Here is a 19,963-nt window from a genome sequence, read left to right as displayed (position 1 = left end):
TTGTTTGTTTGTTTTAGAAGAAATAAAGAAAAAAAAAATCACCTGGGGCTTATTAGTATGCGAGTTCCCAGGCCCCACTTGACCATACTGAGCCAGAATCTGCAAGGATTTACAGAGCCTTGTGGGGCATGGTAAGACTGGTGTTCCTCCCAAAGACCCAGAACACAGGTGCATGCCTGTGACCATCCTAGGTCTCTTGCTAGCACTGTGTGTTGAGGAAGTCAGCCAGTGTCATCTGATGTGATGACACTTCGTCATATCTGAGACCTCCCAGTCACCCTTTCTCATGCATTACTGAGGTGCGAACCAAGTGCCAAAAAAACCAAAGACACATTAATTAAATTGAATCCTCCAAAGAAGTGGTTTTCTCACATTTTTAAGAGCATGAGATATTTTTATGTGAGCACAATGTAAAACACATAAAAAGATTTAACTTGTAAACAACTTGTGTGTGGTGTGTGTGTGTGTGTGTGTGTGTGTGTGTGTGTGTGTGTGTGTGTGTGTTTGAGACAGAGTTTTGCTCTTGTTGCCCAGGCTGGAGTACAGTGGCACGATCTCACCTCACTGTAACCTCTGCCTCCTGGGTTCAAGTGATTCTTCTGCCTCAGCCTCCCGACTAGCTGGGATTACAGGCGCCTGCCACCATGCCTGGTGAATTATTTTTTGTATTTTTAGTAGAGATGGGGTTTCACCATGTTGGCCAGGCTGGTCTCAAACTCCTGACCTCAGGTGATCCACCAATCTTACCCTCGCAAAGTGCTGGGATTACAGGCGTGAGCCACCATGCCCGGCCATAAATAACTTGTTTAGCTCATACATGATTGTCCAATTTTGGGCATGTATACATAGATAGATATACATATATAATTGTATATAAATAAATATGTGTATATGTGTCCATAAATCATTATGGGCATGTGTGTGTGTGTTTGAATATATGTGCGTAGGGATAGAGACACACATGTACATGCATAGATGACTTGCCTTCGCCAAAAATTATACAGATGTTTCTCAACTTACAATGGGGCTATATCCTGATAAACCCATTATAAGTCAAAAAATTGTAATTATAAACTGGCTTATAAAAAGACCCCCCAATATTGCAAGATAAAAGGTATTAACTGTAAGATTATGATGCAAGAGGAAAATAATGACCAGAAAATAAGTTGCAGTGAAAAAAGTTTCTCTAAAACTTTCTACACTATCATTGAAATAGCTATTAAATAGTATATTGAAATAAAGATTGTTGCTTTTCTCTTTTTATTTTCCCAGTTTTCACTCTTATTAAGTAAAATTACTCAGCTTTTAAAATCACTTGTATCATCTCACTGTGTATTTACAGATTTTTTTCTTCTCAGAAATTTCTGTTTGTCCCAAATTCCTTTTAAATATTTAAATATTATGCATGTTTTACCTTTGTAAACTCCTACCTTTGTAAAACATGCAGAGTATTATTTATCTCATGGATTTCACCCACTGTCAAAAGTCTACTTCCCTATCACCAATAAATACTTGAATACTATTAAGTGATAATTTTTTAGAATCACAGGCATCAAACTATAGTTGACTTTTGAACAACACAGGGGTTAAGGGTGCCATCACCACCCCCAGTGGAAAATTCATGTATAACTTTTTGACTCCCTGAGAACTTAACCATTAATACCCCACTGTTGACTGGAAGCCTTACTGATAACATAAACCATTGATTAACACATTATTCTATGTTATATTTATTATATACTGTATTCTTACAATAAAGAAAGCTATACAAAAAAAATTAAGAAAATCATAAGGAAGGGAAGATTTATTGCCATTTGTTAGCTGTGTGGGTGAAGAAAAGTTACTTAACTTGACTACACTCAGTTTATTCATTCAATAATCTTTGCAGGCCTGGTAAGCACTGGATGAAATAATGTAATGAGACAAAAACGTGAAGGTTTTCTCCATAGTCTTATCACTCTATATCATAATTTAATCATGTTTCTTTACACTGTTTCTCAATTCCTGAGAGAATGATTTTAGACAAACCCACAGAACTCTCTTTGAATATCATTCTTTGTTTCAAATGTATTTCCTTGTGGCAGGAAATGATAAACACACATGGCACAGACAGCTAGTGACTGAAGGGGAAGTTAATGGTGTTTGTTTTTCCTCCAGAATTAGTAGTTCAGAAATTAAAAATAAAAATGTGGCTTGCCAAGTTTGTAAACTACACATAATTCTTTGATTACAAGATGACAATGAATTTAATTTTTTTGACATTTGTATTTCTTTGATACTTATGAATTGAAATGTTTTAAAAACTTATAAATTTGCAGCTTTACATTTTATAAACTATAGTGATTAAAATATCCAAATCCATTAATTTCTTCCTTGCCCTGTAAACTTGAAAACTGAGAAAAGATTTAGAGTAAAGCATTTCGAAATCATTGACAAGCACAGATACTGTTAGATTCTATGTCAAGATTGTATTGCTGCCCTTGAGGAGACATTATAGGTGCTTTTTAAGCTATGATGAGAAGATGAGAAGACATAAACAAAGTCTTTCCCCAGCTATGTGCTAGAAGAAAACCCTTAATTGTGATTGTACAGTATTGCTTGATGCAAAAGTCAACTCATTTTTCACCAGGGATTCCTGTCCATTCCTGGAAATGAGATAGGATGAACCCAGGGGGCGTCACAGTAGAAGGTGGTGTTTTAGGAAAATCTACAAGTGACAGTAAATGCTATTCTAGAAGTTAATTTTTTTTTTTTTAATTTCAGGGAGCAAATCCTTTATATTTGGCAGGGAGAATGCAGCTTCTTAGAAGTGTCTTTCATTTAATTAAAATTAAGATTGATGTGGCTTGCTGCTGCTGCATAGTATCATTCTGACTTTTGCATAGCTATTGCATTTGTAAATATTCAAATGCACTTTGTTATGGATAAAAGGGAGTTCCTTGGGTAGATGTTTAACTTTTATTGCAAAACCTCTTGTGCTCACTTATGTTGCCAGATTTGGTAGTAGTCATGCACCCTGGGAAAATCACTGGCAAAGCAGTGGAATGGAAAGGATCATGGGTATTTACTGTGAGGAGAAGGGAAGGTAAAGATGTTTTAGGGGTTATATCATTTCACTCAGGAATTTGCTTTTGGAAATGTCATTAAGGAAAAAGTATTTGGGGATGGTAGGTATTTTTAGAATGTTTCTAAGTAAAATCACGATTTTTCTTTTAATGAACTGCGAAGAAATCATCTAGTCCAGTACTCATGAAATCAATTTAGTAGGTTCAATTCAACAATGGAATAGAATAGACTAAAATACAACATGCCAGAGTGCACACACATTGTAAGATTTAGTATTAATTTATGAGACTGCATGAGTTTTATATAGATAAGCATGTTTCTCTATATATGTGCATTGTGTTTAATATGAAATGTATTTCTCAGTGTGAGTAGCTGTTGAAAAAGCTTAAAAGCCACTGATTGACTTTTTCTCCCATTTTACAGATGAGGAAACTGAAAGAGGCTGATTCTCATTTTATTTGAGTGGGTCTCCTTGAGGCAGTTTATCTATCTTCAGGGGTCTCTTGTTAGAATCTGTTTAATCATCTATGCATCTTTTACCATTTTTCACCCTCGCTCAAAAATTGCTATATTTTTGTGACCAGAAATTGGATCAAAGATGCTGATTCTGGGGAGACAATCTTTGCTGAGTCTCTGAGCACCATGTTGGATGGGTAGTTGGTGCTTGTAATACCAAGGGGAAAACAACAGAATATTTATAGCTCTCTGTAGAGATAAGATCCGTTATCTTAGGTAAAGTCAGATGAAAAGGTGGAACAATAATCTAATACACATCAATAGATACAACCAATCATCATTAGCTTCTACCATTTGTTTCAGTTCAGTTCAACAAATATTTATTGAGCTCCTACTTAGTATCAGGTATTTTAAAAGCTAGCCACTTACTTCCTTCTTTATGATAAATTAATTAGTCATACAATTAAATTATTCTCTCCCTTTCCTTGTGGTGTACAGGGAGATTTACTGAAGTAAAAGGGAGTTTTGTTTGTCAAAGATGAAAGAGATGTAGCGCCATGCTTTATAACACAATATGCTACTTGGAAATCTGTTATGCCTTATCTAGAAATGTTCCTAATATCTTGAACTCCACCTTTCACTCATTAGAAAGTCCTGCAATATAAAGCTCACCTATAATATTTTTCTCTATATTTGCTTTCATAACACATTGATTTATATTGAACTTTCTCCTTGTTGCTATTTATACAGTGTCAGTTCTGCTCTATGAGCTGATTTTTTTTTTTCCTCTGACTACCTGAGAATCGAGGCAGCAGGGCCAAGGGGGCCGACTTGCCACGTGAGGTTTTGTCTTTCCCACCTTGTTATGCTTCTTGTTTGCCTTTCTGCCTGGCAATTCCTGAAGGTGGTGTTCTGTTTTATCTCTTTTTTGTTTTTAGAGTGTTTGTGCAAAGCGTATTATTCTGTTTTTACTTTGCTTCTTAATTGAGTATCGGCCATGTAACTTATTGCTTGAAGCAGTTACAGTATCAGGGAATAGTCCCAAATGGCACCATGAGCCTGATTTTTCTTGATGGCTGTCACTGTGGAAAGGGACACCCATGAGGTAGGTCCAAGCCAAAGAAAGGAGATGTATAAGTACAGCCTGATCTTATTAGTGGGTCTAGAAAAACTGCTTCTTTATTAACTGTCAATCTTTTAAATCTTTGCTAATTATAACGATTAAACATGATATTTTGTAGTCATTTCTACTTGCATTCTTGATTATTAGTAGTTTTGAGCTTTTTTACATATCTCTGTAGGATTTTCTTCCCATGTTTGGAATTTCTGTTTGTGTCCTTTGGTTATTTTTCTTTTAGACTGTTCTGTTTTGTTATTGATTTATAAGACCTTTTTTCTATCCTATTGAAATTAATCATTTTCATTGTGGTTAAATTTTACCATTTTAACATATTTTGAGTGTGCACTTTAGTGGCATTAAGTACATTCACACCATTTGCCACCCTCACCACTGTCCCATCTCCAGAAATTTCCCATTATCCCAAACTGAAAAAAACCATGGTAGGTGCTATGAAAATAGGCCCGTGGGCCTCTTCCATTCTTAACAAGAGAGATGCTAACCTTCTCTTTTTTCCCACAACACTAGTAACACTTCTTGAATCATCTAATCCCCTAATTATTTCTCTGGATCCAGTGCTGCCATGATGATTGCAACTTCATTTTAAAGGTGTATTCGTACATTAAATAAACAGGCAAACAGCTGTTCTCATATGACCATCTTATTGAGCAAATTCTGTTTTGTTTAGTCTTTACAGTTCTTCCACTTGTTATTTAATCTACTGGTGTTTGATGTTTTCCTTGCTTGCCAATGTGGTATTTCCAGCTGTGCATGGAAATTAATTTTCTATTTGAATAGACAATTCCAGGAAATTATCTATTAAGGTTATAGGAGGCAAAGAGAATGTTGCTTTATAGTTTTTGTGTGTGTGTGTGTGTGTGGTGTTCTTAGCATTATAAGGAGGAAAGGTTGATTTAAGAGTTCATGATTGCCAGTTTTTGTTTTTAAATAATATTATTTAAATAAAATAAACTCTGCCACTGGTCACAAACGCTGTCAATAATAGGAAGTATGGGGCACTGAAAACTTATTCTCTATCTGAAACAAAAATTCTAAATGGATCGCTCATGGACTCTGAAACCTTTTTTGGACAATAGACCTCTATTGTATCTGACAGATTCTGTGGAACCTCAAAACCTAAGGTTCCCATATTTTTATCTAAAACCCTAGTTGAGGTGCATTTTGGAATTAAGAATTTATCAGATTTTAAAAAGGTAGTATGATTTAAAAAATGTATTAGGTTTTCAAAAGTACCATATACCCGCATATTACCTATCACCTTTAATGGGGTCTAGGATGGTTCCCTATAATCAAAAAATAATATTTCTGCAGTTAAATTCATAGATCTTAATCTTAAATGAGATAAATAAAAACATGAAATAGCCTCACAGCTGTGTAGGTCGGTTTTTGCTGCCAGATAAGTTGAGGTTTGTTGCCAAACAATTTCTGAAAAATCTTTTGTTCTTTAGGATCAGTGATAAGGGACAAACACAATTTCACCTGTACTCTAGGGGGTTCCACTGTCCTTGGTCAGGAGTGGTTTGGCTCCATGCTCCAGCCGGGCCTGCTTCTCCTCAGCCCTACTCAAGTCATGGACTTAGCATTTTCACTGTTACAGACATTTTTGCTTCTGGGGTTCTGCGCCTGTCACTTTTTTGATGAATTTAATCCTCTTTTTTGCAGCCATATTGTGTATGGGCTCTCATTCTTTATACTCAATATGTTTGCCATTATGTGTAAATGTTTCATCATAACGTGAACACATATATTATGTTCATCATCATCCCTGTTCCTTTGCATTGGTTGTTCTCAGTACTTGAAATGCCTTTTTCTCTCTTCCTCCTGTTAATTTATCCTCTACCACATCATTGTACCAGGATAACCTATTTTCTCCTTCTATTATATTCTCTATATTCTTTTAAAGCTTTGTGTCTACCACTGTTTTAGCATGCATTACATTCCTCCATAATTATTTGAATATTTATCCATCTCTTACATAAGACTGCACATTTCTTGAGAGTAATACCTCTTTATATATCCATTGTCTTGCACAGTGCCTGGCACATACAGATTCAAAGCTTTTCAGCCCAAGATAAATAGAAGGTGTACATTTGGAGGCAGTGGGGTAAGATTGGAGACACGAGAAAGAGGGATGTACAATCTTAATAAATTAGAGTGCAAGACAGAATAGTGTAGAGGAACAGTGGTTTTGTTTAGTTTATGTGCATATGAGGATTAGGAAATTAAATGATATATATCGTTTGGAGAATGGAGAAATTTCAAAAAGGAGGTAAAGCTTCAGACAAACCTGGGCAAATGGATGAGATTGGGATGGAATGGCAAAGAAGAATGTACAGTGCTTTCAGAGAAGGGAGTATGTTGAGGAGCGAATTGGCATTGGTGGCTGAACAAGATATTTAAGCTATTGGCAAATTATAATGGAAGTTCTGAATTATGAGATGATGGAAGAAAAAGGTCAGTAGGCCAAATGGTGCTGGATTATATAAAGCAATATATAATAAGAAAAAGAATTGGATCTATTCAGAGTAAGGTGTCATTATAAGTTAAAGAGTAGAACAGGGATGGTAAGATAAAAAACATTTCTGAAAATAAATGTGTCCACGGCGTACCCAGTGATGCCTGAACTAAAGGGTGTAGGGGTGTGGGGCTGGGTTGTTTTACATCATAAGGACCTGAACCGAGAAGACAGTAATGAGACTGGAGAAAAGGGTGTGAGACTTTTGAAAAGTAAAACCGTAGTGTGATAGTTAATTTCTTGCGTCAACTGAACTGGGCTACAGGTTGCCCAGATACTTGGCCAAGCACTACTTAGGGTGATCCTGTGAGAGTGATTTTAGATGAGATTAACATTTAAATCAGTAGACTGAGTAGAGCAGATTGCCCCCTGTGATGGGGATGGGCCTCATGCAATTGGTTGAAGGCCTGAATAGAGCAAAAGACTGACCTCCCTTATGTAAGAGAGAATTCTCTTGCCTGACAGTCTTTAAACTGGGACATTGACCCTTACTGGTTCTGCAGTAGCCTTCTGGCTTCTGACTCAAAACTGGGAAATCAGTTCTGCAGCTTTTGGACTTGCCAGACCCCATAATCATGTGAGCCAATTCCTTATAATCAGTCTCCCTTTCTTTCTCTGTCTCTCTGGAGAACCCTGACTAATACGTGTAGTATGTGGAGACTCACTAGATATGGGAGCCACAGGAGGTGATAAAGGAATTAACAATTACTTAGGAATAGGAATGGAGAAATTGCAAACGGCAGTCAGTTTTGATGGAAAATATATTTGGTTTTGATTTTGTTGACTCTGAAGTGATTTTGGAGATTCAAGTTAAATTACTGTAGGCAGCTGTAGTGAGGTAGGTAGCTTGTGTGAGTGAGGCTGGATGTTGCATCTTGGAATCATCTACAAGTAGGGCAAAAGAAATTACATGACAGAACAGAGTTCACAGGGGAATGAGAGAGACAAGCATAGGCAAGGATTTGACTGGGGTTCTTCAGGTGGGAATTATGGGGCTAGAGGAGAAAGATGAGCTGGTGTATAAAAATATTGGTGGCAGAGCTCTCTTGACATGGTTTGTCAGCCTCTTGCACCAGAATGTAAGCTCCAAGAGGCCAGCAATTTACTCAGTCCTTTTTTCCCTAGCTTTAAGTGTTGTACTTCAGATATTTGAGATGTCTAGACATTGTTTATTCTTCATTTTCCACTTGAGACAAAGCCTTTTAAAGGAAAACTGAACCAGGAATTAGGATTTATTTGCTGTAATCTTGACTTTGCACTTAGATATAGGGACTGAGGTTTGACTTTTTAATTCCTAGGATTTTGACTCCTTTTTCAAAAAATGAGGAGATTGGCTTAAGAATTTCTAGGATTACTTACAACTCAAAAGTTATGGAGAAAAATATCTATAGGCTGAAAATTGTTCTAAGCTGCAAAAATGGCCTTGAGTAACTTCAGAAAATAAACATTACAGCAAATCATCTTTTATACCCCTTTTTTGGATGTTTTATTTATTTAATGCCAATCAAAATATTGTAATAGATTAAATAAATCAAAACACATATAATCTTGTCTAGAAGCAGCTTTGGGCTAAAAATTTTCTTTGCAAAATATTAAAGGTGTGATTTTTAAAGAAAATCTCTTAATACAGGACCTAACCCCACTTTATATAGCATTAAATTAATATAACTGTAAAAAAGAAAAAAAATAAGCAGCATTTTTCTTTTAATATCAACACCACAAAGAAATTTTGGTTCTTATGGAGGTTTTATTCTATTACAAATCTTCCAACTCTAAAATCTTCTGGTAGAGTTGATTATGTAATTTAAAACAAAGGGAAGAATCAGTGGCTCAAATGGTCATGTGTTTACCATACTTCATTCAAAATTCTCTTGCATCTCCTCATAATGTTTCTAGATATGTTAATGTCACATAATCTCACAATATCCATTTTTAATTTATGCAAGAATACTTTCTGTTTTGAATAGCACATTATTCTAGGTTATATCCAATGTCAGTTTTCGGTATTTGATTAATATGTGATGGTTAAATTATAGATGGTTAACTTTTTTTCCTAATTGTACAATTTGAAATATGGTGAATTTCCAAAAATAGTTTGGAGAAAATATGAACTCCATTTTAAAAACGTGCATGTATGTTGATATCATATATTTGACATAGAAACTGTCAAACAGGAATAGATGTCATAAACTTTAATTCAAAGGCATTAAACTACTAGCACTAACAACCAACATTTTTTTTTATCAAATAGAACTAATTATGCCCCCAGGATCATGCGTTGTTTTAGATATTAATTAACATTATAATTGTCTTCTCACTTTCTGGTATGCAGGGGTACTCTCCATGACCATTCTTTGTCATTTATCACCTACAATGTAAAATTTCCATTGGGAAACAGTCTTCTGCCTTGAACTACCAAAGTGATGATTTTGCTTTTTGTCATTAAGGTTTTGTTTGTTTGTTTGTTTGTTTTAATTTGCTTTAGAGCTTCTTTATTGAGGACAACTAACAGTTAAGAGTTTTCTTGGGGAATAGTGTCACAGCAAGAATCACACTTAGACTTTTCAGATACAATTCTTCTATCTACAAAGTAATGTTAGAAATATTGTTGATTTACAATAGATATAATTTAAAATTACTTATTTTTATTTTCCACAGATCCCAATTTCTGCATTTCTTGTGAAGTTTAATAATTTATCCTTGGATTCATTTTATTTTTGTTTATATTTATATAGAAGGCATTTAGCCATTCATGTTGATCAGCTGACCTCTTAGTTCCATTTGTATAATGTAATGTCTGGTTATATAAACCCAAGGATCTGCTGTTATTGTTTGCTCTGCAATCTGATAGATAAGAGATTAAAATACGGTGGGTGTAGTGGCTCATGCCTGTAATCCTAGTGCTTTGGTAGGCCAAGGCAGAAGGATTGCTTGAGGCCAGGAGTTTGCAACCAGCCTGGGCAACATAGTGCGACCTGTCTTTACAAGACATAAAAATATTAGTTGGGTGTGATGGCATGCTGAAGTCCCAACACTCTGGGAGGCTGAGGCAGGAGGGCTGCTTGAGGTCATCGTTTCAAGACCAGCCTGGACAACATAGTGGGGTCATGTGTCTACAAAAAAAAAAAAAAAAAGAAAGAAAAAGGTTGTGCTTAGTGTTGCACATCTGTAGTCCTGCCACACAGGAGGCTGAGATGGGAGCGAGGATTGCTTGAGCCCGGGATTTTGAGGCTGCAGTGAGCTATGATCACACCACTGCCCTCCAGCTTGGGCAACAGAGTGAGACCCTGTCTCTAAAACAAAAAACAGAGAGAGAGAGAAAAAAATAAGATGTATGTATTCAGAAACATAAAAAAGCAAGAGTAAAACTTCTGTGACAACTTTGTTCCATTTGTAAGTCACACTAATGACTGCTTTGCTTCTTAGTAATTTTCCATTTGTAACATTTTATACCTGGATACACAAATGTAATGCAATTGAGCAAGAAAACAATTATCTGTCCGCTGGAAATAATGTACTTATCTCATTGAAACAATTGACTTGCTTAAAAATACACAGGTCTGTTCAGACTGCAGTTACCTGTAATTTGTAATGAATTTCCAGGAAGAATTAAAATCCTCTGATGTAATTGAATCAGTAGTTGAATCCACTGATTGTGAATGATAAATTTCGATGCATAATTCCCCTGTTATATAAACCTCCATTTGGAGCCATTTTAGATTTGAGAGGTTTTTTTCAATATTCTATGAGTTTTGGCTGGATCCCTGGAAAACTTCACTCAAAGGCTGTATCTTCCAGTGAAAGCTTCATGTTGACTTGTGGGTTCTGTGTCAGTGGAATGTTTCAGTACGTTTTGGCCTGGCTCAAATGTTTCTTGGCATTTTCTGTGGAGTTTGGCCCAACCAATCTATAGTATCACATTGGATTCCAGATAGACCCTAAAAGCCATAATTCATCTGCAAGCTAGTATGGGACTTTATTGGGGTTTGGTAGTGGACTAACACCATCGAGCAGTTGGGGGTTCAATGTTATGAATGATATTTCTAAGGACATATCTATCTGAAAAATAATACAAAGAGAAGCTACTTTTCCTTTAGCCCAGCACTTATTTTTCTCAGAGGTCTCTTTCACAGAGGTCAATGTCCTTTTTTAATTCCTTATTATAATTTTTTCCCTCCTCAGCAGTTTCTAAACCTATTGCAGATCAACAGCTTTTTCTTCTTTCTTAAAGTGAGATGGCTCTGGCTCTTGGCTGACTTCAGTCTTGTGATGTGGGACTGATGTGCGTTTTCATTTTTCACTTTGAAGGTGCTGCCAAAGCTAGTTAATTTTAGTTATACCATCATAGAATGCTGGAGCCTGTAGGTGCCCTAGAAATGGTTTGGTACAGCCTCCTCGTTTTACACATAAGGGGAGCCAGGCCCAGTTCCTTAGTTCTCACAGGAAGCTACGGCACTGTTAGGATGGAACTCGCGTCCGCCTCGCAACAGAACGGGTCTCTGCAAGTCTATCCAGCTGCTGAAAGATCCACTCCCCATTCCCAGTCTCAAATTTTGTACCTCTGGGTAGTTTTCCTCTTTTCCTTAAAGCTTTTTAAATGTAGCTCCCCATACGTTATATTAATTTGGGAAACCAGCCAACAAATTAGTTTTACATTTGTTAGGATTCTAGGGTGTTATTTATGATACCATTCTCTTTGTGTTCTGAGTCACTAAGAAATAAATATAGGAACAAGACAGAGATCAAAATAATAGCTTTATTATAAACAGTGTTAAATTTTAGAACACATAGTGGACCCAAGGTGGAAGCCAGCTTCTTATGCCTTTAACAGTCCCCTATTGAGCTTAGCCACTGAGTCATAGAGAAGTGTGCAACTGCAGGTTCCTGGTCCAGCCCTCATCTGCAGGGCCCACCCTCAGGGAGGACTAGCTGAGCAGCACCTCTGAGAGACTCCAGGAGCCAAGGGCCTCCTGCCAAGGGAAGGGCCTCTTTCTCAAGTCTGGCCAAGTAGAGCAGTCCATACCCACTCATGGAAAGCAGTGCCCTTCAATGGCTCACCTTCTGGTGAGTGTCCTTCTCTTTCCTTCTTTTCTCTTGCTTTAGCATTCCTGTTTCACACTGGTATTCTGAAACCAATATTATTAAATTTCTTTTCCTTGTAAGATGAGTTATTTTCTCATTATTCTCCTAAATAGAGTTGAAAAAGCAAAGGTAGCAAAATCAGCCTAGGCAACTGATTATTTATAATAGAGAAAAATAAATGAAGAATTAAGTAGCTGGTAATGAGAGATGGCATGATGGGAATGTGCTCAGAATACTTCCCAGTAATGGAAGATGAATAATTTTTCCTGTTCTCTCCTGACCACGCCATTGTTCTCACATTTTTAAGAAGAGAAAGTTGGGAAAGACTTTTACCTCTCTGTTTACATCTTTGTTTAAGCTCTAGACCTCTGCCAGCACCCACCATTGTATTTTGATAAATATATTCTCAGCCATCTATAGGTAGAGTCACATGATCTTGTTTTGCTTTCATTTTCCTGTGATTTTGAATTAAGTAAAATTTCAGAGCACAGAACTCTCTTGGAAATTTTACTTGACTCATGTAGGTAGGTTTCTATAGGTTTCACTACTTCATTTTGTTCCAGATATTTTTCCAATGTTTATCTCTTTCTTTAAATCTTCTACAGTAGCTTTCAAGATACTTACTTATGAGAGCCCAGATAATATTTAAGTTTTCTTCATATTAAGGGATTTTTTTTCCTTCAGATTTCTTGCCTTGTGGTGCATGTTGCACACACACTTGTACTTAATTCAGAGGTAAATGAAAAGTAATTTACAATTCTAATGTTCTTGGTACCCATACCTTCTCCTTCACTGTTTTTATGCTTGCAGGTTTCACTTCCTTTTAGTAGGTTGAAGGTCGTTTAGATAAAAAAGATACAGAATTGCAGACTAGTAGATTTAGGAGTTTATGTATTACGATTTAAGATGTTAAGATTTAAGGTGTTCCAGTAGCATACTTGGAGTTGAAATCATGATTATTAAGATGAATTCTTTTTGTGTGAGTGGCTTAACAGACTTCTCTTGAATCACCATAATGTTTTTGCTTCGTGGGCATGTCAAGTATCTGTTATAGTGGAACCTGAGAGAGGGCATACAGGAAATAGCATAGAAGTTGTCACAGTACACCTGGAATGATGCTCAGGTGGTTGCCATGGGCTCAGGAGCCATTTGCCTGGGTTGAAACTCAGCTCTTCATTCCTTTGTTTCAGTTTGCTCATCTGCACAATGGGCATACTAATTAAGGTATCTACCTCGAAAGTTCTTGTGAGGATTAAATGGATGAATACATGTAAAGCAGTTTAAACGAGTGTCTGAACATTATATATGCTTTATAAATGTGAGCTGTTAAACAGTCCTCACGTGCCTAATTGGGTGAATAGATCAGGGTTCCTCTGTATTTTCAAGTGTTTCTCTCAGTACACTATTATTTAGGAAAGATAGACTAAAAAGATATTTTCTGAGGTGTTCCTGGCTGATATTTTAAAAGGTGAACCGTGCATTAAAAGATTGTGAGTCTGAATTTTGTGTAATTTAATATTAATAAATAACCTGACTTCTTTGATAGTCTATGTGAAATATGAGGATTTCAGGCACTTTGTTTCCACAGCCAAACTGTGTATATTGTCTTCATTATTGGCACTGATTTTGGCATTTTGATTTTAAAATTATTTTGTGCAGTTTTCACAGTTGCTCCAATTAGAAGGGAAGTACTGAGGAAGTAGTCTTTCAGTTATTGACAGATCTTAAGAAGCATAAAATGGTTTGGTATTTTGGAGAAATGTAGGATAATGTAAGACCCAGAGACATACTATTCCGAGTAGAAAATTTCATCTTATAATGCATTTATATGTATGTGGTATATGTGGGTAGGCAAATTTCATCATGAAAGGAATAATGAAGGAAAAGTTTTGGGGGAACCTAAAGTTTTACTTTAGTTTGTATAATAATTAACTCAGCTGCATAAATGCCAGGAAAATAATTAGAACAACAGATTATGTTGAATGCCTAAAGAAATATGTTTAACAACTTTTAATTTTCTTTCCTCCCACACACGACTTCCTAGTTTGTTTCTGGCACACCAGTTGTGTCTCAACACAGTGGCTGATCTGGTAGAGTTGTGTGAACATCTGTGATTGTGGCAGAACAAATTTTCTCCTTTTGGTTACATTTAATGAAAGTAAAAGTAGAAGGAGCACTGTATTTTGGATGTAATGCAGAGATATAGAGGGTAGCCTACCTTTTCTCCAAACCAATGTATGAGCTTTCAATATTTTGAAAGCTCATGCATACTGAAGCGTGTGTCCACATGGTGAATGTAAACAAACAAAAGCTGATTGTAACCATCTTGCTTTTTCTAGTTAGATATCAATGGGCTACTATTGGTCAGAGAAACAAAGAGGGACCTACATTAGTGGGGTAAGGTAAAAAAATTTAGTGGCAGTGAAAGTTTTAAAAATAATATTTATTTTTTCTGTTTAAGATATTCCTTTATATTTATGACGTTATGATATTCCTTCAGGAGTGGTTGTTTGATAATCTGTAGTTTACTTAATCATTCCTATGGTGTTACAGACAGATTTATAAAGTTTTGCTATTACAAATTATGGCACCACAAATATCTATTTGAATCTGCCTTTTTTTTTTTGGAGTTATTTACTCAGTTTAAAATTTCTGGCCTGATATTATTAGGTTAAAGCCTTTGCATATCTTTATGAGTCAAAGGATGTAGATTTTAACAAATGGCTTTTGAAGTCCTTTGCCAAATTGCTTTCTAATATAAATATATAAATTGTTAACAATAATGTATGGGTTTTTCAGTTTCACTTTTTGAGACCCTGAACACTGATCGTTATAGCTTTTTTTAAATAATTTTTTGTATTTATTCAATAAATATAAAGTGGAACTTCAGTGTTGTTTCAGTTTGCATTGCTTTGGTAAATAAAGTGCATGTGTGTTCTTTTTTTCTTCATATGTCCTTAATAATTTAATTTCCTGTTGTGCATGTTCATGTTTTTGAGGTATTTTTCTTCTTGATTTTCTGTTTTTCTGTCAGATTGTTTATCCCCTGTATGTAACATATAAATCAACATTTTATCTCTTGTGTTTGATAAACATATTTCTGCAATATGTTGTTTTTTTATTTTACCATGACTATTACTTTTCTTAAGCTCAAACTGTTATAAAAGTTATATTATTTTGTTTCTTTTATTGACTCTAGGTTTAAAAAGTTGTCATCTTACAAAAAAATATTCAATTCTATTTTATGCTAATGTTTAGTGAACTGATTTATATATGTGTGTGTGTTTATAAACCCACAGATACATATATGCACAAATATACATAGGGAGTTAGAGACATTAGTATTATAATGATAGTATATGGCATAAATTTTGATCCATTTTTTTCCTCAAATTACTAGCCAGTTATGTCAGCCTCATTGATTACATACTTTCTGTGTTCTCCTCCCCAGTTGTTTTAAATTTCCCCTTTATCATATTATTACATCCTAACATATAATTAGATATTTTACTGGGCTTTATTTTTTTATTCACTGATCTATTTCAAATTAGATATAAAAATATTTTTAAAATCTAATTCTTTAAATTATTAATGCTTGATAATATGCTTTAAATGTAGTAGGTTCAAGTCTTCTTTTCCAAAAACATTGAGCTTCTCCTATGTTACAAACTGTGAATATGGAAAGTAAAATTATACGGTTTTCCCACTCATAGCAATCAAAGTCTTGCTGGAAAAACAGACATGTAAAAATGTAATTATACCATAATGCTACAAATCCAGAATGGAGAGATGAACAAAGCACTGATAGCACCGAGGTGACAGTATATTTTTACCTTTTTCCCCTATATTTTCTAGTTCTAATGGAAGTTTGATTATCATCTAAATTGCTAATTTATTATATCTACAAAATAACTTAGAAAAATTTGATTTTTTAAAATCCTATAATCTTCTCCCTCAGGGTTATTGTCTGTTTCATCTTTTTAATTTTCTAATTAAATTCCGTAGTTTTCCTTAATGTTAAATACTGGTTAGAAACATTTCATGTTAAGCATATGCATCTTATGGATATTATATGCAGCAGTCTACAAGTAATTCAATGTTTGATTTATTTCTTTAAAGAAGCCTATATTTTGGGTTTAACATTCACAGGGAAAATTGGAGCCCATACTTTTTTATCTTTCTTTATTGAGTGTGGGGTCTCAAACATTCGTTGGTAATACCTTTGGGATTTGGTAAGAAATACTGCACACAGATACAATGTAGAAATTTCATTGAGATTTTTTTAATAGTAACTTTTAATAGTTAAAATTTTGAATAGTTACTTTTGAAATGAATGATAGGCCAATGAAAAATTTGTGTGCCATGAAAGCTATATTTTTATGAAAACCTGATTGGAATTATGGAAAACAATCTGTGTTTTATAGTCATGGAAACCTGTGACTGATGATCATTTTTGGAATAATTGTAATTTCTATCATTGCAGCTGTTAATTGGTAACAAGGAGGGGCTTAAAGGCATTAAGGAGTTTTGGAAAATAAAACTTAAACACACATCAAATAGCAATCATTTCTGGAATTCTGCTCATATCAGTTGTATAAACCTGACTATTAAAGTATAAAATAAAGTTTATTTCATTATTCCAGTTTCTAAACTGTATATTATTTAAAAATATGTTTGTATTTACAAATTAGGTCAGGAGTAAGCAGGGCCTCAGTGACGTAAATAAATCCCAATGGAAGATTGTCTTTGGACTTTCTCTTTTGTGTAATTATTTGTATATACAAGATCCTTGGCCAGGATCCCATTATACAAAAGAAAAGGTGGGGATGTGGGGGAGGGTGAATATTCCCAGAGAAATTCAGCCTTTCAATTACTTGATTATTCTTGTGGTTGCAGGAAATTGAAGAATAATGAGTTTGTTTCCTATGTGAATCATAAAAAAATAATATGGGTATACACAGGGCCATTGGCTTAAATAAATGGATGGCCCTTAAAAAATTCACTTTTTGGAGGTGTGCATAATACTTTTTGAGGACACACTGAAATTGTGTTGGTAATCCCAGTTCCAAGCCTTTAAAGTTAGTTTAAGTGTAGGAAGAGGAGTGGCAGCAACTTGATAATACATTTAGTACAATTGTTTATCTTATTTCATTTATGTATTGCCTCATTCAAAAAATGATTTGAGATCTCTTTTCTTTTTTTTTTTTGTCTTTTGAGACAGATTCTCACTTGGTTGCCCAGGCTGGAGTGCAATGGTGCCATATTGGCTCACAGCAACCCCTGCCTCCTAGGTTCAAGTGATTCTCCAGCCCCAGCCTTCCAAGTAGCTTGGGAATTGTTTTTGTTTGTTTGTTTGGTTTGTTTTTGTTTTTGTTTGAGATGAGTTTTTGCCATGTTGCCCAGGGTGGTCTTGAACTCCTGAACTCAAAGCAATCTGCCTGCCTCGGCCTCCCAGTGTGCTGGGATTACAGGCATGAGCCACTGTGACTGGCCCTGATTTGAAATATCTTATAAGAACATGTTCAACTTAATAATAATAAAACGTGTATAGAAGAAAAGGTGCATTATCTGGAAAAGTATAAATAAGTAGAAAGTCCTAACTGGAAACAAGAAAATAAATATTTTAGGATCCATGCAATTTTGTTTTGATTCATTATTTTTATTTATTTACTTTTAATAAAGATAGTTTCTCACTCTATCATCCAGGATGGAGTGTAGTGGTGCAGTCGTAGCTCACAGCAGCCTTGAACTCCTGGGCTCAAGCTGTCCTCTCACCTCATCTGCTCAAGGAGCTGGTTTTTTTTTTTGATTTGAGCTTTCTAGCAGCCAAAACAAAAAGGCTGCTATGTGGCATAGAAGGATAGATATGAATGCCGTGTCTTTTGCCACACACGTGTGCATGCATACACACACACACTTACATACTCTCTCTCATAATTATTTATTTATTATTAGATTTATTTATTTATTCATTTATTTTTGATAGGGAGTTTTGCTCTTCTTGCCCAGGCTGGAGTGCAATGGCGCGATCTCGGCTCACCACAACCTCTGCCTTCCGGGTTCAAGCAATTCTCCTGTCTAAGCCTCCTGAGTAGCTGGGGTTACAGGCATGAGCCACCATGCCTGGCTAATTTTGTATTTTTGGTAGAGATGGGGTTTCTCGATGTTGGTCAGGCTGGTCTGGAACTCCCAATCTTAGGTGATCTGCCTGCCTCGGCCTCCGAAAGTGCTGGGATTACAGGTGTGAGCCACTGTGCTCGGCCTATTTATGTTATTTTTAAAAAGCAAATTGTTTCATGTTCCTTAGGAGCGGCACAGCTATGTGGATCTCTAATTTCTAAAATAAATTTCTCATATGTATGCTTAGTAGTACTTTCCTTTCAAAGAACTAGCTTACCTGTGGGTGATTTCAGACCAACCTGTTCAGTTCTTCTGTTTGAGAGACAAATTTAAATGCTTATAGTTACCCAGATGACCACCTTTCACATTTTCTATCTCATCCTAGCTACCACTTCTCCCTTAACATCACCTGCAAAAACAAAATGACTCCCCTAATCTGAAGCCAATTTTAATTTATGGGATGGACCTAGTCGTTTGTATCCAAAATGTCTGAGAGTATTTTTTTTTTTTTTTTTTTTTGAGGCAGGGTCTCGCTTTGTCATCCAGGCTGGAGTATAGTGGCATGAACAAGGCTCAGGCAGCCTCCAACTAACTCCTGGGCTCAAGCGATTCTACTACCTCAGGCTCCTTAGTAGCTGGGACTACAGGTTCACACCACCACACCTGACTAATTTTTATATTTTTTGTAGAGACTGGGTTTTGCCATGTTGGCCAGGCTGGTCTCCGACTCTTGGACTTAAGCGATCCACCTGCCTCTGCCTCCAAAAGTGTTGTGATTACAGGCCTGAGCCACTGCACGCGGCATGTATATATTTTAAATTGTAAACAAAGTTATCATTGATAAGATAGAGTATAGAAAAAATTTAAAGAAAAATTTGATCTAGCTGTCAATGAGAAGGAAAGCAAGCTAAATAATGAAAATTAAATTAGCATGAGGAAAATGAAAAATAAAGAGAGACTGGAAGATACCACATAAATTATGTGGCTCATAAGTCTCAGAGTTTTGAAATGTTATTGAGTCAGGAAAAGACTCCTGCCTTACTCATATATGCATTTTTTGCATTTAATATTTTATTATATACAACTTAATTGTCCCTTAGTTAAGTCCTAATCCATTGAATAAACAAAAGTAATTTGTCAACATACCTTGCTTAGCAGCTTTATCTTTTTCAAATTTTATTTTGTTTATTTGTTATGTCATTTCCAAATTCCTGTAGGCCTTTGGTCTGTAATCTCCATAAACCATTGTAGGCATAGACATTTTAATGGAAAGGGCTAGTGACGTTTCTGGTTTTGTGACCTTTTACATTCTGATTCAACAAAACTTTATTGATCACCCGCTTATATAACAGTCACTACGCCAAGAGATTTTTCATATCTTATCACATATTACTTTCCATAATAAACCCATGAAGTAAATACTTTATGGTCCCCATTTAACATAGGACACTGCTAATAAGCCTCAGGGAGAGATGAGCCCGGATCACATTGCTAGTAAGTGCTAAATTTTGTCTCAAACCCATCTTGACGTTTGAAGCCAGTGTTCTTTCTATAGCCATGTCTCTTGCTTAAGTATTTCTGACTTT

The 19,963-nt window shown here is 35.6% G+C and overlaps 1 protein-coding gene and 1 pseudogene across 17 annotated transcripts in view; one reads left to right on the top strand and one right to left on the bottom strand.

The window, feature by feature from the left end:
• HDAC9 (histone deacetylase 9) overlaps nt 1-19,963 on the top strand; it is a 917,296-nt gene that overhangs the window by 101,540 nt on the left and 795,793 nt on the right. The gene's annotated exons all lie outside the window — the stretch shown is intronic.
• LOC112134503 (U6atac minor spliceosomal RNA) lies at nt 5,072-5,164 on the bottom strand (annotated as a pseudogene).

This window comes from Pongo abelii, chromosome 6 (genome assembly GCF_028885655.2).
Source record: "Pongo abelii isolate AG06213 chromosome 6, NHGRI_mPonAbe1-v2.0_pri, whole genome shotgun sequence".
In the NCBI taxonomy this organism is placed as follows: Eukaryota; Metazoa; Chordata; class Mammalia; order Primates; family Hominidae; genus Pongo; species Pongo abelii.
This window is presented reverse-complemented; position numbering and strand designations above follow the sequence as displayed.